The following is a 27,880-nucleotide window of genomic DNA, read 5'->3' as shown; positions in this document are numbered from 1 at the left end:
TAACTATGCTAGCTGTAAATGGGTGTAACAACCTGAATATAATAAGTAATGAGTCAGTGGCCATGTAAGAGTCATAATGACCACCGACGTACTAAGTGTAGATGTGTGGACCCATATAACTAGGCGGTCCATCATCAATGTCCGCATGTGTTGAGCTTGTCAGCTCAACACTCCCCCTAAAGCTCAACTGCATCTCTGCAACTCCAAGTAAGCTTCGAAACTTTTGAAGCTTCTCTATACCCAATGCCTTCGTGAAGATGTCAACTATCTAATCCTGTGTGATGAGATACACCAAGTCAATCTCACCTACTAGTACCTTCTCTCTCACAAAGTGGTAGTGTACCTCAATATGTTTTGTCCTGGCATGGAAAACAGGGTTCCTAGCCAATGGTATACTACTCATGTTGTCACAATAAAAGATAATTGGACCTTCCACCTGCACATCTACATCAGCCAATAACTTTTGCAACCATACTACCTCACATGCTGCAACAGCAGCACCTCTATACTCAGCCTCTGTACTCGACAAAGCAACTGTAGATTGCTTTTTGTTTCTCCAAGTAACTATTGCACAACCAAGAGAGAACATGTATCTACTGGTAGATATTCTATTAGACATACTACCAGCACAATATGCATCTGAGTATCCAAACACCTGTACATCTGTACCTGCCTCATAGAAAAGTCCATAATGTAATGTGGACTTCACATATCTCAATATGCGTTTGACTGCATCCAAATGTGGCTTTCTAGGTACTTGCATAAACTGACTCACAAGACCAACAACGTAGCTCAAGTCTAGCCTTGTAATGGTCATGTAGATCAAACTCCCCACTATCCTCCTGAACATAGTAGGGTCTTCTATCTCATCCCCAACATCAGCACTCAACTTTACATTCTGCTCCAACGGGACTAAAAGTGGTTTGCATGCTGTCATACCATACTTGGACAACATATCCAAGCCATACTATCTTTGGGATAGCCATATACCATCATCACATTTGATCATCTCAATGCCAAGAAAGTACCTTAGCTCACCTAAATCCTTCATTCAAACTTCTTCTTCAAAAAATCCTTGACTTCAGCAATCCCACTATCACTATCACCTGTAATAATCAAGTCATCCACATAGATGACTATGATGACCAAACCTGCATCTCCCTTTCTCACATAAAGTGAGTGATCAGCATCAAAAATATAAAAGCCAATATTGACAAGATACTCTTTGATCTTGTTAGACCATGCTCTAGGTGCTTGCTTGAGCCCATAGAGCACCTTCTTCAACCTGCACACATACGTGGGATGCTCTAAATCTTCATAACCTGTTGGTTGATCCATATACACTTCTTCCTGCAAATCACCATGCAAGAAGGCATTCTTCACATCCATTTGGTGCAACCTCCAACCTTTGGCTATTGCCAATGCAATCACACATCTGATAGTTTCCATCCTAGCAACTAGACTGAAGGTTTTTTCATAATCTATGCCATATGTCTGGGCATAGCCTTTTGCAACCAGCCTAGCTTTGTTCCTACTAATAGAACCATTTGCATTGTGCTTAATCTTATAAACCCACTTACATACAATAGCTTTCTTGTCCTTTGGCAATGATACTAGATCCCAAGTCTTATTGGCCTCTAATGCAGCCATCTCCTCATCCATTGCTGCATCCCAATGAGCATGATCAACAGCCTCCTCAAAACATGTGGGCTCAACATCCTCAACTAGTTTCACCATATAAGCATAATGGTGAGTTGCATAACCTTCAAAAACAAATATTTTAACAGGGTATCTGACCCTGCTAGATCTGTGTACAACCGGATCACTCAATGGAGCCTTTACATTTCTATGAGCTCTCTGTACACCTGGTGTCCTGACAGAAGGAATACCAAGCTCATCATACCAAGCCATTGGAGTCATCTGACACTTTATTATTTCCTTTGTCTTTACATGTAGTGCTACTAGATGCACCTAAAGATGTAGAGGTACTCCTTAGTCTCCCAAACCAAGGACTACCAGATGATGTCTCTGGACCACTAAGAGTCCATGATTCTTGCTTTTCAGCCTGCACATGAGTGTCATGATCATCATCATCATCCAATACATCACCACTAGATGCATACCAATTGCTCATTTCATCAAAGATGACATCCCTGCTCACTCTAAACTTACATGTGACAGGGTTATAACAGCGATACCCTTTCTGGTCTAAAGAGTATCCAATAAAAACACATTTTTTTGCCTTTGGATCAAGCTTCTTCCGTAGTTCATGTGGCACATGAACGTATGCAATATAGCCAAATACCTTCAAGTGCGATACATCAAGCTTCTTACCAGTAAAGCATTCTTCAGGAGTCATCCCATGAACTGCAGCTGTGGGAATTCTGCTCATAATATAAACAACAGTATGAACATCCTCAGACAAAAAATGCTTAGGCATATTCTTTTCAGCCATTAAGGCACGTGCAACTTGTGCAATATGCCTATTTTTCCTTTTTGCAACCCCATTTTTCTATGGGTTATATTTGCATGTGAACTGTCTCTTTATCCCATGAGACCCTAGAAAATCCCTGAACTCATTCGAGAGGTACTCTCCCCCTCCATCTTGTTGAGATATCGAGCTCCACTCGTGATACGCCAGGGTGACCGTTGTGTATTTATGTCACCGACTTGTCAGTTGGAGATGTGGTTGGTACACCGCCCATGAATAATAGCTACATGACAGCTATCCTTATCTACTCTAGTTCGTGGCTCAGTTAGTATGCCACCTTAGTTAGTTGAGTTTGGTTTAAGACCCATATATAAGGTTCTTCTATTTCTTTGTATGAGACTTCTTTTTGGCTTACACAACAAAGAAGAGAAAAACTGTTTTCAGCCTCCACCTTTGTGTGTATTCCCCCATTGTGCAAGCAAGAAAGCTACAATAGAGACTCCTTTCTTCTCTCCCACAATCTTGACACATCTGACCTCAAGCACATTACTTTCAAGCCTGTTTCTCTTTCAACTGCAGCCTTGAAATTTCTAAAGTGCTCAAACGCTTCACCATTTTCCTTCATAAAATATACCCATAGCTTTCTAGAACAATCATCAATGAATGTGACAAAGTATGAACTGCCTCCAAGAGATGCATTTTGTGTAGGCCCCCAAATGTCTGTATGCACAACATCAAGGATATTTCTGCTTACATCTCTGTCATGTGAAAAGGGTTGCCTTGCCTACTTACCAAACTGACATGCTTCGCATCCCTTATGAAATTTTGCAACTCTAAATGTAGGCAAACATGTAGTAGCCAACTCTTTGGATTGCATTAATTTCAGCCTTTGTACATTTGCATGTCCAATGTGTTTGTGCCAAATTTCAATATCTGCAACAACAGCTTTTCCTTTAGCATACATAGCAGCAATCATAGTAGGAATTCCATCATCCAGAGTAAACATACGTCCAACTCTACTTCCCTTTGCTATCAACCTGCACTTATCATTGAAGTCTTCTACAAAGCAGCCCTTTGCATTAAATTTGACTTGCAACCCTTGCTCTACTGACACCAAGTTCTTTGTAATAGATGGCACATGTAATACATGTGAAAGACTCTTTGTCTTACCATCATGCAAGGACAAGGAAACTTTTCCAATGTGTGAAATTGGGTGGCATGAATCATCACCCATCTACACATAACCTGCATTTTGCAAATCTTGCATCTCTCCAAACCATTCTGCATGGCTGGTCATATGATTGGATGCACCTGAATCAAAATACCAAACATCATCATGTGTTCCCTTTCCTATAACAGCATTCAGTATATGCTGGATAACAAATAGACGTTCATTTTTGTCTTCATTTTGTCGTAAAGACGATGCATAGTTTCCTTCCTGCAACTTACCACTGCGAATATTGTCTTTCTTAGCATAACATTGGGCTGCAATATGACGTATTTTTCCACAGTAGTGACACACAATACCAGAGTTTTTAGAACCTCTATTCTGCTATCCACTCCTTCCTCTAAAGCTCCCCCTGCCTCTAAAGTTACCACGACCTCCTGAAACCAGCATATCGCCAAATTGCTGATTCAATCTGTTTTGCTGGTTGTCACTACCATATCATGTACCACGGCCTCTTGAAGAGAACCTACCACATCCCCTTCCTAAACTGGAGTAGAAAGCTTGGACCTATTCACCACTTCTTCCCGATGTCTCACTCTGCATGTTGATCTCTTCAGTGATCATAAGGGAGACCAACTCATCGAAATCTAGAAATGGCTTTCTGATATATACGGAAGTTACAAAAGACTTCCAAGCCTTTTCATTATTAAGTCCACCCAAGATAGACGACACCAAATCATCATCATCAGGCATTGCATCAATCATTGCCAATGCATCTGCAATGCTCCTTACCTTCAGTAAATACTCATTGATAGATATCTTCCCTTTCTTTAATGTATTCAACTCTTGCTTGAGTTGAATCTTTTGTGCCTTTGTATTTACGAAAAACATACTTTCAAGTATGGTCCAAGCTGCATATGAATTCTGTGCATTTCTAATATGTCCCAGCATATTATTATCAATTGCTACAGACGGCCAATGCATGACCTTCTTGTCTTTTGCATTCCATTCCTTCCCTGCCTTTGTCTCGTCTGCAGTTGGAGGATCACTCACCTCCGGCTCCTTTTCTTCACCTGAAACAAACTCGTAGAGGCCTTTTCCAATAAGGAAGTTCGTGACACGGAACTTCCATGAAGGGTAGTTGTTCTTGTCGAGCTTCTCAATGATGGGGCTTCCACTGTTCTCTGCCATTATCACAAAACTAATACCAAATAGCAAGCAAATCTTCTACAACCCTCAACCTGTAGTGCACAGCAATACACCAGACAGTCTTTTTCAGTGTCTGCTCAACAATACATGCAATCTGCAACCTATTTGCAGATAAACCTTATGTTTGCTTCCTGCAAACACCTCAAGAATTACATATTCACAAACTGTAATCTGTGCACCCACTTTTGGTCAAAACAACTGAAATCACAATGTACCCTAAAACTACTGTCCGCAACCTTGCGGCTCTAAAACGGGGCCTGAAACAGCCTCAGATGCCCAAAATAACTGTTGGTAAGCCTTAGAGGGCTTATCTGCAGAATACACAGCGCTCTTCACGCACACCAAATCTCACTGCAATCTAAGATTTTTGCTCGGCCCTGCTTCTGGGGCCTCCACAAGCATTATCCAAGAGAAAGAGTGGAAGGATGGGAAAGCTTCTTATCTGTGGCTTGCTTGCTCGAACCTTGCTTCTTCTCCTTCACTTCAGCCTTCAAAATAAGCCTCTCTCAGTGGCGTGGATCTGATAGTGGGGGGACTTGCTCAAAATACTGCGCCGAACACACACAGAATGCACAAGGAGAAGCTCACTCAAGAGACAAGAAGAGAGATGGAGGCCAAAACGTTTTCTTACTGGTTTCTTCTTCTTCTTCCACACTCTTTACAATGTACACAAAGTATAGATAAGATACAACATAAAGGAAAGTGGCCTACTAAGTCAAACAATGCATAATTGACTACACTAGTCGACTGGTGCTATAACTATGCCAGTTGTAAATGGGTGTAACAACCTGAATATAATAAGTAATGAGTCAATGGCCATGTGAGAGTCATAATGACCACCGACATGCTAAGTGTATACGTGTGGACCCATCTAACCAGGCGGTCCATCATCAATGTCCGCATGTGTTGAGCTTGTCATCTCAACACAATATTGAAGACTCTAATGAAGAGGAGACACAAGAAGGACATCTTTTGCAAGTAGAGGAAGTTCCTACTTGTGATGAGATGCATGAGCATGATGATCAGAACACATGAGAAATTAGCCATTTAGTAATTTTCCTTATGATCCAGGTGGTCCATTTGATCCTGGTGGATTAGAGATTGATGATCCTTCTATGGTTTCTTGTCAGCCCATGTTATGTTCCATATCTCAGGATGCATGGATGGGTTGTAAAGGTGAAAGCACACTTCAGATTAAGGGTACTATAAATTCAAAGGCTGCCCATATTCTCATTGATACGCGCAGCACACATAGTTTTGTCAATGCCAAATCATTATATGAGTTGAAGTTATTACCTTAGGGAATAGAAGCTCCACTGAAGGTACAAGTAGCTAATGGTGCCCAAGAGTTGAGCAAAGAGATATGCCGATAGACTCCTATTGAATTATCACAGACTTGCACTATTATGATGGACTTGATTGTCCTAGATATGGGTCCTATTGATGTCATCATTGGCTGTGATTGGCTTAAACATCTTGGAAATTTTTCTTTGGATCTAAATTAGATGTTCATGGAGTTTACTTGGAATGGACAACAAGTAAAACTTAATAGCATGGAGAGAAAGCAAGTGGAAATAATTAGCAAGAAGAAGATGAAGAAGGAAATTAATGCTATGTCTTGCATATTCACACTTCTTCTATCAAAGGTAGATGAAAATCAGCAATCTACTTCACCTAAGGAGTAAGATCCATGTCTATATAAATATTTGGAAGAGTTTAAGGGCATATTCTAACCACCTACATCATTGCCTCCTTAGTGAGAAGTAGATCATCCTATTGATTTAATGCCTGACACTAAACGCATCAACAAACCTCCTTACAGGTTATCCAATTATGAGAGAGAAGAAGTAAAGAAACATGTTAAAGACTTTCTAGAAATGGGGTTTAGTCACTCACCTTTTGCTTCTCCCGTACTACTTGCCAAGAAGAAAGATGGGTTATTTAGGATGTGTATTGACTATAGAGACTTAAATAAGAGAACCATAAAGAATAGGCACCCGATTCCTCACATTGATGATTTGTTGGATGAACTCAAAGATGCAAGATTCTCCACTAAGATTGAATTAAGGTCATTGGATATCACCAAATTAGGATGAAATCAGGGGATGAGTACAAGACAACTTTTAGAACAGAAAGAGGTCTCTAGCACTTCCTAGTTATGCCATTTGGACTTTCAAATGCACTGGCAACTTTCTAGGCTCTTATGAACAAGATTTTGCAGCCATTCTTGTACAAATCAGTCTTGGTATTCTTTGATGAAATTCTCATCTATAGCAAGAGTAGAGATGAACATTTGAAGTACGTCAGATCAAAATTCATTTTCACCTTGAGAAGACACTAGCTTTTTGCAAAGGAAAGCAAGTAAAGAAGGTTGTGCATCAAGGATAGGCCCATACCACAGAATTCTACTTCACTACGTCGAGGATTCCTTGGACTATCTTCTTTTTATAGAAGATTCATCAAGAATTATGTCCATGTAGCAACTCCTCTTACTGATAGATTAAAAAAGGAAGCTTTCTTTTGGAATGCTACATCCACTAAGAGTTTCAATGAGCTGAAAAGTCTACTCATTTCAGCATCTATTTTACTGTGCCTAGACTTTTCCAAGGAGTTCACTATATTTGCTGATGCTAGTGGCAAAGGTATTGGGGTTGTTTTATGCCAAGACCATGGTGTTATTGCTTATGAAAGTAGGAAGTTGGATGTTAAAGAAAGAGAGCTCCATGCTAAAAACCTTCAAGAAGGATTGCTTAATCTTGTCATGCCATAGCTTCATCAAGGTATTGCAAATTTTCATGAAGGAGAAGAGGATGGAATCAACACAAAAAGTGCAAAATACTCCTCTTGTCCTGGAGGATGAAAATCACTTAAACTAAGCAATAGGCTACACTACATGAAGCTTATGGTATAAAGATTCATGCTCTAGTGTCTCATCTGGGAGTAGTGATCATTGACAAAATATTGAAGCAGTAGAAGCCATGGATCTTGCAAGAAAGCTTGGGAAAATCTTGAGAGGAAGAAGAGAGAGAAACTGGTCCCACCAAAAAGTAATCAAGGTTTAACTCCTGTAATCCTAGTTTAGAATTTATTTAGGGTCAAGAACCTTCAAAATGGGCCTCCATTTGACCAAGACTTGCTATTTTGGCCAAGAACCTTCATCTTCCTTAAGATCTCCTTCAAGAAACCTCCAAAATTAATCTCAACTTGTTACAGTGAACTCTAACTAGTCACGGTTTGTGAACTATACCAAACCTTGTGACCAAATCTTAATACTCCAATTACGTGCTACATGTCCCTTTGATTTAATTCTCCATGAAAATGACTCCCCACGGATCAAAGTCCATGCTCTGATACCAATGTAAAGAAGGTTTCCACTTCAATGGGAATTAACACAAAACTAACAAGAAATGTTGAATTAACAAGAAATTTTGGAAACCATAGCTTACCATTTCTTAATTCAAGATGCCTTACAACCAAGAATTACAAGAGATGTTGAAGCCATGGAAGCTTGAGAATCAATTGATGATAGCTATTGTAAGGAACTCACCCCTTACAATGGTGGGGAAGAAAATACCTTCAAACTCCAAGAAGTGGAGATGTGTAAAAGATGTTTTACATTGGCGCCCTCTTGCCTTTTATACTCCAGTCCAAGCTAGGATAATTTCCTAAATAAAGCAACATAAAAATTGCTTTATTACACTTAACTAGTCAGGATTTTAATTGAGTCAAATCCTGTGACTAATTCTTGTCCTCTAGTTATGTTGTGTCTAAACAATAACCAGATTCACCATGAAAAGGACCTTCCCATTGGATCGAAATTGTGCTTTGATACCAACGTAAAGAAACTAATTCCCACAAGAAGCCATTAAATTGAAAATACAAGAAATAGACTAAAATACCAAGAAACCATAGCCAAGGTGGTTAGACATGAATGATATTACCAATGTTAGCTGAGAATTGAATGATGAGTGGCTGCAGCATGGTATACACCCTGAGGTATGGTGGCCAAGAGTATACACCCTCTTAGATGGTGGAAGGTTGATACCTCAAATATATAATGTTGTAAAGATGCTAGGCTAGATACAACTTAGCCTTTTATGCTTAACCCTAGTAGGCTAAATATTAGCTAAGGCATTTAGGCAGTTTTTACTATATTATAGCTTTGTGGATTCCCTGGCCAATTAAGCGCGCTTTTGTCGAAGATATGTTTTTAATTGTGGTCGAGGGGAGCTCTTACAATCACCCTCTAACATTAGCCCAGGACTACTATGGGGTCTTCTTACTAACATGCCATATTTTGGCTGCCCACTGGCTAGTTTTGGTTATGAATAAGGTAGCATTTGAGCACCTTCCTATTTTTTCATCGATGCATAGGATCATTTATCATCATATTCACCAAATCCCCCTTGTTATTTATGTAGGGGGTTAGACAATAACACCTTATGCATTTAGTGTAGGACCTAAGGAGCCCTTATCCTTGGCCAGTCTTATGCTTCGATAGAGTTAGGTCAGAACCAAGGGCTTGTTCTAGAGTTATGCTTCAATAGAGTTATGTTAGAACGAAGGGCTTGTTCTAGTAGTATGATGCTAAATGATTTTTTTTTGGATTATTCCATTAGACCAAGAGGGCTAGTCATTCTATAGTGAAATTGAAAGGGAGCCATGGATCGAAGGTTGGACTCGAGAGCTATGGCAGGAGAGCAAGACCAAGAAAGGGAGAGACTAGAAATGGGAACTCCAACAGTCACAATGTGTGACCGGGCCTTCCTTTATTCAAACTATCACTAAAAGAATAAAGAATAAACTGACGGTGATGGGTGCGTGCCACATGCAGTGTGCAGTGGAAGTGGCTGTCAGTGTAGTAATACACGGGCGGCTAGGCAGAGGCACCTTTACCCCCAACAACCTCCCACTTAAAGGCGAATCTGCCCCAGTGAGGAGTGAAAAGAAAAAGAAAAAAGAGAGTACAACATGCACACATGTACAATAGGATGGGGAAATATGTCATCTCATCCCACGCCCATCAACCTCCTGAGGAAGGCAAAGTGCTCTGTAGAGAGGCTTTTCGTGAGCAGATCTGCAGGATTCTGGTCAGTTGAGATCTTGACAAGATCAAGAAACTTGTCCTCAATGACCCCACATATGAAGTGATACCTCACCTCAATGTGTTTTGTCTTCGCATGGAAGACTGGATTCTTGCCTAATTGAATAGCACTAATAGAATCCGAATGCAGTGTAGGGATAGCATCAATACCATGGTCAGCAACTAAACGACCCAACCAAATGGCCTCCTTGCAAGCCTCAGTGGCTGCAACATACTCGGCCTCTGTAGTAGAAAGGGCTGTGCATTTCTGCACCCTGGACATCCAAGAAACAACACCTCCAATATAGGTGAATACATAGCTAGAAGTGAAATTCCTACTATCTGCTTGTCCAGCATAGGTGAATACATAGCTGGAAGTGGACTTCTTACTATCTGCATGTCCTACATAATCAAAGTCAGTGTACCCCATGACTCCTATATCTTGGCTGCCATAGTATATGCACATATCTGCAGTGCCCTTCAGGTACCTCATGATACCCTTCACGGCATCCCAATGCTTCATGCCAAGTGTAGCCATATAGCATGCCACAACATCAACTGCAAAGGCAATATATAGACGAGTGGCTATCATGGCATACATAAGATTGCCCACTGCAGATGCATAGGGAATCTTGGCCATCTCGGCCCTCTGCTCATCTGTCTGCTGACAATTAGCCTGTGATACCTTCACATAAGAAGGCAATGTCTTGCATGCGGAAGCGCTCAAGGACTTTATGAATGTACTCCCTCTATGATAAGTAGAGGAGTCCCTGATGCCTATCACGTCTAATGCACATATCAAGTATGTGAGTGGCATGTCCTAGATCTTTCATCTCAAAGCTCTTCTTGAGCTGAACCTTAAGAGCATCTAGCTCATCATGAGCTTTCCTTGCTATCAGCATATCATCCACATAGAGTACCAAAATCAATAAAGAACCATCACCGGCTTTCTTCGTGTAAAGACACGGATCCATAGCACTCCGGTTGTAGCCCTGTGACTGCATAAAGGCATCAAATTTATGATACCACTCCCTAGGTGCCTGTTTCAAGCCATAAAGACTTTTCTTCAATTTGCACACTAGGTGCTCCCTGCCAGGTTCTGCAAAGCCCTTACACTGCTCCATATAAATCTCATCATGCAAGTCCCCATGTAAGAAAGCCATCTTGACATCCATCTGGTATAAATCCAAGTAAAGCTGAGCAACCAAAGCCAAGACTAAGCGCAGGGTGGTCATCTGAACCACAGGAGAAAAGACCTCGTCAAAGTGTGCACCACATTCCTGCTTAAAACCCTTTACTACCAATCTAGCCTTGTATGTCGACTTAGGGTGTCCAGGGTACTTTTTAGCTTGTACACCCACTTGCATGGCAAAGCCTTCTTGCCTGTAGCAAGGAAACCAAATCCCAAGTGTCATTCTTATGTAGGGAGTCTATCCCAGACTGCATAGCCCTCTCCTAGGAGTGACTGTCACCCATGCGCATAGCCTCACTAGAAGTGAAAGGCTCTCTTGCATCTGTAACCAAGACATAATGCATTGAGGGCTGAAATCTATCTGGTGGACGTCTATCTCTAGTAGACTGTCTCACGAAAGGCTCTGCTGCCTGCCTAGTTGCCTGTCCAATGCCCTAACCATGAGCATCTACTACAGCTGTAGGCTGTCTAACTGGCTATGCGGGAGCTCTTGGCTCCTCCTGAAATATGACCATGTGGATCTCAACAACTCTCTCAGGCTGCCTATGCATCTTGTCTTCATGGAAGACTACATCATGACTGCGAATGACTTTCTGCGCCTACGGATCCCAGAGACGGTAACCCATCTCGCTTGCATCCCCATAACCAAGGAAAATACATTTGACACTCTTGGGATCTAGCTTACTTCTCTTGTCCTTGGGCACATGGCAAAATGCCTCACATCCAAAGACACGGAGATGCGCATAAGAGGGGGGGTTTTCCAGTCCATACCTCCTCTGCAACCTCGAAATCCAAACCATTAGAAGGTGATCTGTTTATGACATGCACAGCTGTACTAACTGCCTCAGCCCAAAAGCTCTATAATGGTAGGCATGCATGACTAAGCATACTACGTACATGCTCCTGGATGGTTCTATTCATCCGCTCAGCCAAACCATTCTGGGGTGGGTGTAGGGGGTAGTCAATTGACGCTTAATATCCCTCTCATCACATAACTATTCAAAAGCACGTGAGACATACTCACCCCCATTATCTATCCTTAGGCATTTTAGCCTATACCCAGACTGGTTCTCAACTAATGCAAGCCATCTCCGAAACACAGCCAAGACATCGAATTTTAACTTAATGGGATAAGCCCAAACTTTTTGTGAAAAATCATCTATGAACATAACAAAATACTTTGCACCACCCATAGACTAAGAAGGCATGGGCCCACAGACATCCAAATGTACCAATGCCAAGGGCTCACTCATGCATGGCCTACCAGACTTCTTATGCATAGACCTAGTCTACTTGCCATAAAGACAATGCTCACATGAATCAAAATATGCATAATCAAGGGGCGGTAAGTACTGCAAACCAGAAAGCATTTTCATTCCCTTCAAAGACATATGGCCCAAACAGGCATGCCAAATAGATACATGTGGGATAGAATCCATAGACAAAACATGATCAAGGGAAGAAGCTGATACAATCAAGGGGTAGAGGCTGCCAGTCTTGGCACCTCTCGCAATCACAAGTCTGCCACGAGTGATCTTCCATGTAGAGTCTCTGAAAGATAAATGATAACCTGCGTCATCAAGCTGTCCAGCTGACATGAGACTGCGTGTCAAAGTAGGTACATGACATACATCCTGCATAACAAAACTGCTGCCAGAAGGAAACTGTAGCCTAGCATCACCAATGCCCACAATATCAAGAGAGTTGTCATCACCCAAGCGCACAGAACCCGAAACAGTACAGTATGAATGAAACCACTCTCGGCAAGGTGTCACATGAAAGGACGCACCTGAGTCCAAGAGCCAACACTATGCATACATAGAGTGTATCTCTATCATCTGTGAAGCACTAGAAGAAGCTGCTAGGATATAATCATCATCATCAACATTCTCAAGCTGCATAACATTGATCTCTTCAATTTTAACACTGGACTTTGTAGGTACTATGCTGCGATCAGAAGACTTATCTTGCACACCCCAAGAAAAGCAGCTAACTTATCATAACTCTACATCGGGGATCTCAGATTACTACTCCAACACTCCCTTTTTTATTAGGGCCCCGGGAGGCTTCGTCAAAATATAATGTATACGTCCACAATGGGTTTACACAGCCTGCCATCACGAACTCCTCTATTCGTAATTATGATAATCAAAGTTTAGCATGTTTAGAGGATGAATAGACGGCTCCATCCCATCTTCTTCATTGAACTCAACAGGGATACTTGTCAACAATCGTAAACAGTGATGGCAGAAGACTTTAATCTCCCACACAAAGGCTCCATCTTCTTGCTCAATCACTTTATATCCTTTGCTCCACCAAATAAGTTTCCCCTCATGGTATCTCTGCTCCAGATATGGGTGCTCCAAATAAGGAATTAACCGCCCCATCAACCAGCTTTTACGCTCTTTTGCAGGTCTCAAATCATCCACAGCATGGACCTGCAATGCATTTCTTTTGTATTAGCATAATTAGAAATAATAAGGTTTAATCTTATTAAGATTAACCTTATTCTTAAACTCTACTACCTGTAGATCAGCTAATAGGGCCGTAGACCTATTTTTCCCTAACCTGACAATCTTGTAGGGACCATCCCATTTAGATTCCAGCTTCCTTGGAAACAGCTCCCTATGTGCATCATAATAGAGGACTAATTGCCATTTTTTAAAGGTATACTTCTTCGCTCAAAGTTCATACAACTGCTTCATTCGACGTTTAGCTACCTCCTGGTGTAATAAGCTCTGCAATTTCAGCTCATCCAGGTGGGCTATAGTTGTGAAACATTCAAAAAGGGAATCCTTATCTCCCAAAGAGTGGTTAATTGCAAACCTTTTGGTTGGCAATTCGATTTCAAGGGGTAACAGACACTCTTCTCCATAAACCAATTTGAATGGAGTATGGCCGATAGCTCATTTGAACATGGTATTATACGCCCATACTACCACATACAACTTCATGTCCCAGTCTCATTTCTTCTCAGAGACTATCTTAGACAAGATACCCACAAGTTGTTTATTAGTACCTTTGACTTGTCCGTTTGCTTGCGTGTTATAAGGAGTCATTTTATTATGCTTGATTTGCCAAGCTTCTGTCAAGCTTTTGATCACCTTGTTCAAAAAATGGGTTCCACGGTCCGACACTAATTCCTTCGGTGGACCGAAACGGCAGATTATCTGCTCTAAAAGGAAACTTGCAGCCTCTTTTGCATTGTCCTGCCTTGTCGCCCATGCTTCTGACCATTTGGTAAAATAATCAGTGGCTACTATAATATACCTCTTTTGGGTAGTAGAAAACGGAGTAATAGGACCCACAAAGTCAACGCACCACTTCTCAAATGGAAGAATAGCCATGATAGGTGTAAGTGGGGATTTCCTATTCTCTCTACTGTCATGCCTTTGACAAGTATCGCATTTCTTTATATACTCAAAGGAATCTTGGAAGATGGATGGCCACCAATATCCAGCTCTTAATGCTTTCTGCGCTGTCAATCGTCCCGTGAAGTGCCCTCCACATGCAGAGTCATGACACTCCTCCAAGATAAAAGGAACCTCGTTAGGCATCACATATCGGCGGTAGATATCATCAACACCCTGCCGATATAGTATCCCTGCGATCAAGGAAAACTTCAATGCCTGTTGTTTGATTTTCCTCTTTTCAGACTTTGACAAACCAGCTCCCGTCTCTCCTGTTGATAGATAGTGTGTAATAGCAGCATACCAAGATGGGATAGAAACTGTATCAATTTTAAACATTTCCTCAATATCACTTCCTTCAGCCAAAGTATCTTTCGGCTCCCCGAAATCCACAAGGCATTCCACAATACCCTGCAACCTCGGTGGTTTACTCTTAATCTCATAATCGAACTCTTGCAAACTGATTAACCACTTTGCCAAACAATCAGGCGGTTGTAGCTTGTCATAAGCAATCTAAGTCCTTCCACCTTCGTATAGAACACTACCTTTTCATAGAGGATGTAGTGCCTGAATTTCTTAGTCCCAAAGACCATCGCAAGACACAACTTCTCCTTGTAGGTATAGTTAATCTCTGAAATGCCCAATTTCCGACTAGCAAAAGTTGTTGGGTGATACCACTTTTCCTCCCAGATTTGGGCTAAACAGTAGTGATACTATGCATGGTGGCTGCTGAAAATATATAGAACACCTCTCCTCTTTTAGGTGCTTTTAAAATGGTTGCTTTTACTAGCTCTTGTTTCACATCCTCAAAAGCTACCTTACAAGGGTCGCTCCATTCAAATAAACAGCTAAAGGATAATAAATTCATTAATGGCAACATTCTTTCTGCCAAGGCATTTATAAACCTTTGATAGTATCCTATTGACGATAGAAAGCTCTGATCTTCTTTCAAAGTGCGTGATGGACTCATAGCAACTATAACCTTGATCTTTTCAGGGTCAGTTGCTATCCCTACTGAACTGACCACATGGCCTAGCAATAGCCCATAAGGTACTTCAAAGACACACTTTCGTGGGTTAAGAGTGATACAAAATTGTCTGCAGCGCTCAAAGCATTTTCTTAAAATAACCAACATCCTTTCCCTTACAGTGGCTGCCCCCAGGTCATCAATTACTTTCAACTCATCTAGGGAGATGTCACCAAAGGTCTTGTCTACTATTCGTTGCCACGATCCAGGTGTATTGCACAAACCAAAGGCCATCACATGGTATGCAAAAGTACCAAAGACCGTAATAAATGTTGTTTTCAACTTGTCCTCTTCTGCAATTGCCATCTGGTTATATTCTGCAAAGCAATCCATGAATGAATATATTTCCCTATCCACTAATTGATCCAAAATCTGGTCAATAAATGGCAATGGGTAGTAATCTTTAACTGTCTACTTATTCAGTTCTCTAAAATCTACACATAATGAGATCTGGTTGTTTTTTTTCTTCCTGATAACAATTGGTGAACACCATTCTGTGTGTTGAACAGGGAAGATCAAACCAGCTTTTCTTAACTTCTGTAACTCCTCAAACAACCCGTCCCTTAGTTCAAAAGGCATATGCCTTACTTTCTGATGCACAGGACGACTGCCTTCTTTTACAGGGATAGTATGAATAGCCAGGCTGGGAGGAATGCCTCTCAACTCATCATAACTCCAAGAAAAGATATCGTGGAACTCTTGAATCAAGGACACATAGTCCTCCCTTTCTACTGAACTAAGCATGGAACCTAATTTAATTGGCCGTGCATCATTCGGCATGCCAAGGTCCAACTCAATCAGATCTGCATCTCTTATCCTATCTTAAGGCTCTATCGGCTCATTTAGAGTTATTTGATAAATATCCTCTGTAATGGACCCCTCTTTAGATTCATCACTAGATGATGTCTCACTACCCGATGGATCATCTGCTGTCTCTAATTCAGTAGAAGATAAAGGAGCTCTCTCACTTTGAGGAGACTCTGGGTAAGCATCGACTACTACTCGATTAACACATCTACCTAGAACCACTCGACCGGCGGGTATATCAACTTGACAATCTGTTCGTAAGATCCAAGGCCTACCTAGATAAACCTAATAGCTAGGACTTCCTGCAAATCTAATCACCCTAAAGTCCAAGAAGCATTCTACACTTGCAACTGTAACATGGACTCTAGTAACACAACCTTATGGTTGTCTTAGACTATCATCAGCCATTCTCAGAAGGGTGGAGCTGTCTTTCTGGATGCCTAGACCCAACCTCTCCATCAACTCTGAACTCATGATATTGACAGAGGATCCACTGTCTACAATGGCATGTTCCACTAATATTCCATCCACATAAGCTGGAACCCTAGGGCACTTCTTTTCAGCATGGTCAAACCAATCTTCCCCTACCTGTGCTATGCCCAAGGGTTCTACAATATACCCAATACGCAAGATCTTCTTAAATTCCTTGCATACACCTGGAGATGGTTTGATCAATTGCAAGAGGTTCACATCTGGTTTAACTTCATAAAGAGAACTCGCTAAATCAAAGTCATGATAAGTAGCCAAAGCTCTCTTTTCTCGCCAAACCATCCTCTCTTTTGGTCTTTGGACCAGTTTGGGTGCTTCTTTCTTAGCCCTTGCCTTCTTTCTGGGCCCTTCCTCATCCTTCTTAGGGTCAACGTTCCTGTCAACCGGCCTTAGCGGTCCCCCTTCCATGCTAGAATTCTGGACTTGCGTCCGCTTATCCCCTTGTTTAGGGTTTTCCTCAACTGGTTTTTCCTTATCTTTGTCAACCTCTTTAGCCTTTTGGCCTCTTTTCACAGCTCTTAAGTTAGAGGTTTCAGCATCATGGACTCGTACAGCCTCAATAAGGCTGACTCCGTTGCCTTGTGGCAACTCTTCTATAGTTGTTTTTCCCCTCTGCAATATTTGCCTAGGTGCATCATTCTACTGCAAGTTATTTCCTTGCACTCTATGATTCACTGGGCCCGGTTGTTTACTCCCTTAATGGAGAGAACTAATATTACTCCAACAGGTAGCAACTAGATGGCTCGACTTCCCACAAATGCCACATTTCACATTTGGATAGTTTCTGGGGAAGTGCTGTCCACCACACCATTTACAACTGAATCTAGAGGGTTCACCCTCTTCAGGCATCGACTCCTTATCAAATTTTGTTGCTTCTTCAAGAAATTAACGTCGACAGCTATTTGTCGATATTGCTTGGAGATCATATCGATATAATGCTTCATCACGTCCTTAACTTTGCCAAGGACATTAGATGCACTCGACTCATAGCCTCGATCGTCGACCTGTCGTTCCATTGGTCTAACTGGCATTGGTTGTTGACCCACAGGAACAATATTCGAATTTGAAACTTGGCCTCCAACATTTGATGGAGCCAACTGACTTGCCATAGGCATAGTCACACTGGGAGGAGCCAGTAATAAAGGTACATTTGAAACCACACTCTCTCTCCCAATAGGGTTAGTCATAGGCATCCCTTGACTTCCATTCGTCAATGTTGGATTGCCACTAGGTACTAAACCCCCATTAACATTCATTCGAGAGGAGTAGGCTGTTTGTAATCTTGCTTCTACTCCCTCTGCCCATGTAATAGCGGTGTCTATGTCTGCTAAGGTCACATTGCTCAATTGTACTTGGATATTAAAGTCCAACCCATGCAAAAAGTATTGCAATTGGGCAGTTGGTGGAATGGGAATGTAAGTTTGCAACTTATGGAATACTTCTTTCAACTTCTTGGCATATGCCTTCACATTCTCGTGAGGATCTTGGCACGTTACATTCAAGACCCGCAACCGATATTGGCCCCCTCTTTCAGGGGCATATTCCGCTCGGAAAGCTGCATAGAATTGATTGATGGTGGTTATGGTTCCAGACTCTATACTGTGATACCATACTGTAGCCCTTCCTTTTAACGTCATATTGAAGAACATCATGAGATGTCCCTCGTCCTACATGCGATAATTGAACATCAATCTTTGAAATTCACAAATGTGAAATTATTCATCCTCTTCCGCTAACCCATTAAAAATGGGTAAGGGAACTCCTAAGGCTGGTAAATCTGGCATCCCTGCAGGAATCGCAATAGGTTGTGCCATGGTGACAATCGGATTAGCAGTAGGAGCTTGAACTGACGGATTCACACCCCCACTTGAAGTGGGTAGACTTGGTGGAGGAGAGGAAGATCTTACACTTCCTCCTGCACCTAATGGAATAGGTGGAGTAGTTAAATGACTAAGACCACTGCTTCGTATACGTACTGGACTACTCCTTTGAGGAGATTAACGACTTACAATCTCTAACCGCTGTCTAGCCCTCTCAGCACGTTCGGCTTTTTGGATTTCGACTTGACGGTCCTTGTCAGAGGACATCAACCAACTTTTTTTTGGTCCCTAGAAACCCTAGATCCGAAAATCACCACTTATAAGTGGCTCCCGGCAGACGCACCACTGATGGGACCTAAAATAGGCCGGCACTAGCTATAGCACTAGCCGGACCTCATGCTCATAACACACAAACACCCTCACAACCTTGCGGACTAGGAGTGTCAATCAAATGCTGAAGGACAAACTGCCCTAAAGCTTAATTTATGCGTTTGTAGTTTATAGTCCAACATTTCCCTTAAACTCCTCAGAGGGAGATCCCAAAGTACTTAGGCATAACGCCTCGTCGCACACATATAGGAGGCACTCCACTAATAGTTGGTCGGAGCCCCACTGCAGCTCTCCTACATCTTAGGGATTGGCCCTTTGATGTGATGCTAAACATATAACACAAACGAGCACAAACTCCTCTCTTTTATATTTCTCATTTTTCCAGGAGATATACCATGCTTCCTCACTTCACAGTCCCTTAGGAAACTGATCCTCTACCCTATGGCAAGGGATAACCTCACACTCTCGAACGTGGGTCAAAGTCCTAAGAAAACAATTGCTATGTAGTCCAGGAGATTTTCCTTTGATACCATGAACCATGCATAGTGCATAATGTGAATGGTTTAGTGCACAAACAATAGAAAATCAGCATTGTGTATCATGCGCAACCAATCTTTTCATGATTTCCATGCTAACGTTTATGTATTGAAACGAGGAGAGACACTGAGCCTTACGCTCATGCTGCCTTTTCCTTTATTTTAGAACAACGTTCTAAAGCCATGATGCAACACATAAATGAGATTTAAGATTGTACTTTGACGCTCAAACTCCCCTCTCACCCTACCGTTTAATGTTTTGCAATCGTTGATAGGTGTAAGAGTCATTTTATGTGTATTTCTTTGTAGAGAAAGCGATAAATACAGACAAAAACATAGAAATGAGGGTAAACCGAGTCTAACCTCGTGCTCTACCTTCATTATACATTGCAAAAACACTTATGTAATTTCTGGAGTTTTCTCTTTATTGTTTCCTAAATTTCTCCCATTTAAAACCCATTTTTCACCTTTTTTTGGTATTTTTCCTCTATTATTTCCAATAAAAATTGACTAGAAATTGAAATTGATTATGGGCTATGGCCCTTAGGTTCTTTGACAGCAAAATTTCAGGTTTTATTAATGTTATATCTCATGTTTCCCCTTTATTTTGCAAAAAACCCCCATTTTGCCTCTTAAACGCGTGTTTTATGGGTTTTATACCATTAATTTCACTCATAACACTTATGATTTTCTGATTTTCTGAGCATAAACTGATCAAACTCATAGCAAAAAACAACATAATGCATAATCAGCCCATGGAAACAAATATTCATGAAGCAAATTGCATAAAACATCAATTCCCTTTGTAAAAATAAGATTACCGTTCTTTGCGGGTTGCGGGTTTTTATTTGCCATGTTTCGGGACTGATTTCCAGCAGCCATTAATATCCATGACAGTCCGGAATCAGCAATCTACCCTCCTCTTGCATCACGGAGCAATCCCATCTCGGTTGGACGATCCTTCTTCTTCCCACATGAATCTGCCTCTAAAAGAGAGAGAGGGAGGAGAGAGAAAGACTGAAATCAGAGATTTCCATTGAGGCCACCACTGCATGAGCGAAGGGTGGCGAAATGATCAGCAAGCAGAGGGGAAGCAAGGGCCAATGTTAATTGTAGTGGTTGCTCACAGGCAGGAGATTGCATCTCCAAGATCTAAGCGCAAAAATCGGCGCCATACTATCAAGTTTTCTTCATCCCCCCTCTCTCCACGATTTCATGCTAAGTTAAATGTTGGCATAAAATGCCCCTAGCCCCCAAAGGTCACCACTCATTTGGCCAAACTTTTGTCTACCTCTTCACATCTTACCCGGTTTCTTGGCCATTTCCCCGTCCGAACTCCGAATTGAGCTCTGAAAAATCCTAGGCGTTTGGCTTGACATCCCGCATTGGCCAGTAACTCTTGACAACCCGCACGGCAGTTTGAAAAATTATCAAAAATCTCCAAGTGTCTCTCGGGCGCCTTTAAAGCATTTTGACGCTTAAAATCGAGCCGTCGCCTTCGACGTTGAATATTTTTTTCCCTGATATTAGTAATTTTTAGCTATTTTTAAGCACTTCTAGGCATCAAAATTCCGCACTCAGTGCTACTTCAACATAAAGAACAAGCGTACAAGCTCCACTCTCTTTGATTAATCAAACAATCCAGGAGTTGATATTTCCTCACTGATGAACTTATCCCAAGGAACCACTCGTGTAGCCTATAGTAATGACTTCCTCACACTCTCAATGTTGGTCAATGCTGGGCATATAGGTGCTATATGCATCCAAGATTTTATACGATGTGGTATGCAAAATGAAAAGGTGGATGCCTATTGTGCACAAACATTTTATTTTAAAACAAATTAGCAAAGTGGATAGTGTAAAAGTTAGCCCTTCAATGATTTTTAATCTATACTTTGGTGTTGCGTTGCTAGAGGCTAGCACTGAGTTTCCTCATGCTACTAGTCTCTTTAGACTTCAATTTTTATTGTCCTATATGATGTGCACAAACAAAAGATCGAACTTTACATCACTCTTCCACTTAAATGCTTCCACAATCCCTCTTTTCCCCCATATCCTTTATGTGTTGCATTGTTGCATAGGTGTATGGTTTTGTTTTTTTGTCATTTTCAATGTATAAAGCAAGATAAATGCACTGTAACATACAAAAAAGGACAAGTTAAGGCTATACCTCATGCCTCAACCTTGCTAAGCACTCACGAACATAAGTCACATTTTTTCTTAATTTTTAAAGTATGAAAATCCATTTTTATCTCATTTTCCAAAAATTTACCTATTTATTTATTCATAAAAATATTTTTTAAATCTATGATTATTGACTAATTATGATAGCTGAAAGATGATTTTATCATAATTTTATCCCACATGAATCTCTTTTTCCCGCCCGAAACCAACAAAAATCTTCACTTTTTCCCAAAAAAGACACTTCTCGAGTTGAAATTTAATTATTATGACTATGTATCATTACGGTCGTGCATTCCTTTATGCATAGCTCTCAATCATGACAAAAACAAGATCCAAACAAATTTTGGTTCCATATGAATTTCATTTCAACCATCAACCATAAAAAAGAAGCAATTTCCTTTGTAAAAAATGAGGCATACCACTTATTTGCGTGTTGTGGATTTTTTGGTAATTAATATGGACAGCCCATGGACCAAGCAACAATCATTCTTCAGTGCTGAACACCTTTCCTTAGCCTCCTCTTGATCTTGGAGTGATCCGATCGCTGCCGAACAAGCATCCTTTAGCCCCTCTTCTTCTTGATTTCCTTCGTATGAACTACCAATTGGAGAGAGAGAGGAAGGAGACAGAAAGACTAGATTTGAACCAAGCCATCTAGGCAGCCATTCCTCATGCAAAGCCAAGTGATAGGGAGTGAAGAAATACAGCAAATCATCGATGTACTCTGATCGTGGGGTTGTTCTTAGCCCCCCATGGCCTCTCCTTCTCCACACGCTGCCTGCGCCCCCATCCATCCACGTTTTTTTAATTTAAAAAAATTTCTCCCTCCCCCCTCAGTTGCGTTTAATTTTTGGGGGCTGGGAGGCTCCAAGGGTCACCCCCCTTCACTTAAAGACCAACCACACTTTGGCCTTTGCCTCGGGCACCACCTATTCCATGTTCTGCGTCCGATCAATGATTCAAAAATTTCTCCTTGACTGTTTTGGGATTCCCCACTATGGGCCACTTCCAGAAGTCTGATCAAACAATCAGAAAAATTATGAAACTTCCACAACCGTTGCTTGGTGGATCTTTAAAGCACTTTTGAAACCCATCTGTTGCTTGTTGCTTAAAATCGATGCGGCTACCTTTGCTGCCTTTGACGGGATTGAATTTTCCCTTGAAATTTAGATTTTTTGGAATGGGCGAAAATTCACCAGTCAGGAAATATGTCAATAAACCAGTCACCATGAGGCATCATATGATTCGATGCCCTCGAATCAATATACAAAACAACATCCTTAGTAGACTTCTTAGTAGCCATGTCTTTCACATATGTCATGGCAAACAGTCTATCCCCAAAAGCATTATCTATATGACAGGACGATGCATATTGTCCATGCTGCTTGCCCTTTTGATTGCCTTGCTTCTTGCCCTGCTTCTTCCAGCAATCCTTGGCAATATGACCGTACTTTCCATAGTAGTGACAATTCTTATCCTTATTAGGATTTCCAGATGGATGATGTTGCTGCCAAGAGCCTCTACATCTAGGGCTAGATTTCCCCCTGCTTTTGAAATTTCCACCTTCTCTTGCATTTGAACCTTGTTGGTTATTGTTGCCATAAGATACATTTTGCTGCCCTCCTCTGCCAAAACCATAACTTCTACTACGGCTTCCATAGCCGTGTTGATTCAAATAGAAGACAACATCATTGCTCTTGGAACTACTAGAGCCTATAGCCGATCCCAATTTAACCTCTTCATGGAATGAGCAATGCAACCAGCTCATTGAAATTCAGCATTTCATCCCGCACATATATGAAAGTATCAAATGACTTATATTCAGATCCCAAACCATTTAATGTAACTACAATCATGTCTTCATCCTCAACTTGTGTGCTAATGGATGCTAGTTGATCTGCAATAGTCTTAATCTCTGTGACATAATCTTGTAAGATCTGTCTTTTCTCTCCATGTTATTGAATTTGTGCTTTAATCATATCTTCTTGGCACTAGTAGTTGTAACATACTACTTTATCAATATGTTCTATGCATCTACTAGTGACTTTAGTTCATGATCTGCCATTACCATAGCATTCCAGATACACAAAGATAACAGCTATAGCACCCTATGAGCTCTTTCCAACCAAGCTCAGTGTGCTCGTCTTTGATCAGATATAGGATTCCTCTCTAGGATTTCAGGTTCAGCTTCAACACATGTCACCAAGTCCTAATATCCTTTATCTATCAAGAAGTTCTCAATGTCAAACTTCCATATGGCATAATTATTGTTGTCAAGCTTTTCCCCCTCTATCTGGGTCATGTTGTTAGTCTTATCTACATTTGCCATATTGTAATAGGCAATGGCTAGTCAATGCTTGACTTCTTGCAAGCCAATAGGTTTAGTTGACCAACTACAATCTTTGATTGTTTATGATATTTTTTTCAATTAATTGTTTGCTGTAATCAAGGCATTTCAGCCCATTAACATCTCAAGACCATCTAGAACCATGTGGCATAACTTGTAGATACATCAATCAACACATATACCATGTAGTTGTTGTAACTCTATATCTTGCAACCTTACTACAATCAACCAAACATGTAGTCTAGAATCTACATACTGTCAATGACCAACATCTCTTTCAAGGCCAAAACTAAGATGTATACATGTCATACATGTTCCAAAAACTCTCAAACATCTGCTAGTACATGTAGGAGTTCATACATGATCATGCGGGCACATTTCAGTGCATATACATCAAGTACAAGTGTTAAATACCTTGCTTCTAGGTTGCAATCAGCTAATACTCTATCAAACCAGATTTATCCAACTCCAAAATGTCCTAAAATTATTTCATACATATGCTGTCAAATGCAAGGGTCAATACATGACACATACAACCATCGACACTCTGTCTTCAACAAACAATGTCATAGAATGCATTCCTTGTTTATAACCAGCCAAGATAATATCAATGCATTTGTTTTCTGCTTCAAACTTCAGCTTTCATGAGCATTCAATGCTCATCTTAGTCCTCCAGACATTCAGCAAACATATGCCATGCCATACATTTGTCAGAAGCTAACCGATGTTATGTAATGCTTCAGGACCAATGAGTGCTTGCTACCCACAGTTTTATAACAGTTTTTAGCCTGTCATATACTTCTAGATCTAAGTATTTTCTTCAAGAAGTTGCAACTTAAATGCATAAGCCACAATACATATGTCTTCCATGATGTATCTACACTTCAATGGAGCTAGGAATGCATGTTAGATAGCTTTAATGCTTCAACCAAGATCTAGTGTATGCTGTATATTCATTGTTTACAAAGCTATTCATGCTCTGCTCCAAGTTTTTGTACATGTGCATAACCTTCAAACTGAGCTTCCATCAATGCATTGCCATGTCAGGACCTTCAAGTACCTTCCAAAGTGTGTATGCGAGCTATAGATCATTTGAGTAGTGATTATTTTATTGATTAGCAACCATGGGAAACCATTTGGATAGTAGGCACAATCACACTGGCACCTTGGAGGTGTATTCCAGCAAATTGTCAACACATTGACAATCAGTGCTCTCTCTAGTGTGGTCAATGAAGCCTCCAAATTCTCCAGATAGGACCCATGCACACTCCAATAACAAAGAGAAACACAAATGACTTGATACTTCCTCAGCATGAACAATGGCAGCTTGCTCTTCACAGAGATCCTATCTCTTGAATCTTCAGGTCTTGTTCAATTTGTTCAATTGCAGAGAGCCCATCCAAGATGGCTTTGACACCATGTTGAGAGAGACACACAAAGAGAAGGGTCGAAGCAATAGAGAGGAGCCATATGCTCTCTTCTAATTTCTTTCATTATCACATAACACATATAATTGAAGTGAATACAATAATTGAAGGTCTACAGACCATTCACACATAGCCTAAAGTCACCGACTTATTTAATGTCCCACACTTGTTGTGATACAGTTGGACACATCTAAGACAATGTTGGTCACACACAAGAGCTTGAAATCTCAATAATTAGAATGTACTTGGCATATTTATTCTCATGAGGAAAATTGGATTCTAGTTGAGTTGGGAAGATAAAAGAGAGGTGACCCTCCCTTCTTGATTATGACCCTGAAGGGGTGCACAACACAGCTTGATGAGGAACTTTGCACATCCCTCTTGTCTTGGATCCCCTGCAATTTTCAAATTTAGGTGCAAGTACATTCCCCATTGTCATATTTTGGCAGTGGTACAATAGTGATTAGCTCTATTTAGGGTACCACAAGTGGTTAAAGGTTCCATCAGAACAAGATCGAAAGAGGTGCAAGGCACCTCCTATTTTCAGGATACCTATAGGTGGTGGATAGAGTTTTTACAGGTCTTATAGAAGGTACCTACCAATCTATCCTTAAGCCCTATAGGTACCCCATAATCCTCTTCTAGTTGTGCAGTGGTTCACAAGGGATTTCTCCACTCAGGATACTCCCATAGGGTCAAACATGGCACTTATGAGGGGCAGATAGGGTGGAGGAAACTTTGGTTTAGACATGAAGATTCAATTACAGACAATTCTGTGTTGATCCAATTTGAGAACTTGATAGATCCATTTGAAGAGGGTATTTAATCTTTTATTTGATTCAAAATCTTTGGCAATATGATATTGAGAGCTCAAGTTATTGCTAATTTTCTAACACTAGGTATAGTGAGACAACACTAGACAGCATAGAGGGGCACATTGTTTGACATTGTTCCACCTAAAGTATCCAACCATGTCCATATATTTTAAAATATATATATCCCCATATAATAAGCTTCCCATAGATCTATTAAGCATTAGGATTGGTGATATATTCTGAGAGAAACATGGAATTCTTTGACAAATTGTCTACTATTACATTAATATTTCCTAATGGCTAGGAATAAAACGAAAAACCCCATTGTTGAAGCATTAGAGGATCAAAATCACAAAATGAATCCCATAATGTTGAACAAATAGATGAAGATTCAAGAATTGGGATTGCTTATAGCACACACCAAGGATGGGATGTCATACATAAAGTGCATCTAGTGAATGATTAACTTTTACTGGTCAAAAGAGCTGGGACATGTCAATGAAGGCCTTTCTAAGGATTTGAAGACTTTGAATGAAGGCTTAACACATATGAATCAAGGTTTTTTGCAAGGGATGCCACATGTAAACAAGGTAATCTCTGATTTGTAGCAAAGTAACAAATCTTTATTCAAAGAACTCATCTTATCCATAAAGGCAATTGGGAACAAGCTACGAAGGGAACCTCAAACTATTGAAGATCCACACTTTTGAAAGAAGGGGAGAACCATCTAGAGTGAGGGAAAACCATCACCCTTCACAAATCCATGGCATTCATACCCCAAGGCCCCAGTCTAGCAGCCATGATTGATGTTTTTGTTTCTCCTTTTGGGAAAAGAAAGACTCCAAAGAAGATGGTATTCATGTGCTCAAAGAGGAATGTTTGTTGGAGAACACTTACTTGAAGAAGAGCATGCCACTAACGAAGGTTTTTATGATCCCATGGACGAATTTCCATTTGATCTGCATGGAAATCATGATTCTCATGCTTCCTTATGTACCATTTCACATGGTGCCTGGACACGTTGTAAAGGGGAAAAGACACTTAGATTCAAAGGTTTCATTAATAGCAAGGTTACACATATTTTAGTGGATATGGGCATCACTCATAGCTTTGTCAACATCGCACGCTAAGCTACCCCTAGCTGGCCTGCTGACCCAAGCCAAGGGGGTTCTAAATAATTGTGACGAGAACGTGGAATGAACCCACCATGAGAGGTATTTTTGTGGGTTAGTTTGAATATAGGAGGACGCTTGGATGCCAAGGGGGCTCTAGTTGTAAATTCCCTGCCTCCGAATCCTACTCAAACAATCTACGTGACTCGAGATGGATTCTCGAGGCCCTATTACTAATCCAAGGGTGTAAAATTGGAGGAAATAAGACGCATCCCCACGGATTGCGGAATCCATCCTTTTTGGATAGGACTTGTATTTGAGTTAAGATGATAATATAAAGTTTACTTCCAAAGAACTTGCCTGGATTGTTTTTTGTCAGTGCCATAAGTTATGCAAATGAAACCTATTTCCTAAAAGGCTTAATTAAGGAAGTTGTTTTGAAATGTCCCACATAAATTTGATAGGACCTAATTAGGTAACTAAAGAGTGCCAT

Source organism: Lygodium microphyllum, chromosome 7 (genome assembly GCF_053477565.2).
Source record: "Lygodium microphyllum isolate KBCC chromosome 7, Lygodium_microphyllum_v1.1.10, whole genome shotgun sequence".
In the NCBI taxonomy this organism is placed as follows: domain Eukaryota; kingdom Viridiplantae; phylum Streptophyta; class Polypodiopsida; order Schizaeales; family Lygodiaceae; genus Lygodium; species Lygodium microphyllum.
Note: the sequence above shows the minus strand (reverse complement) of the source record.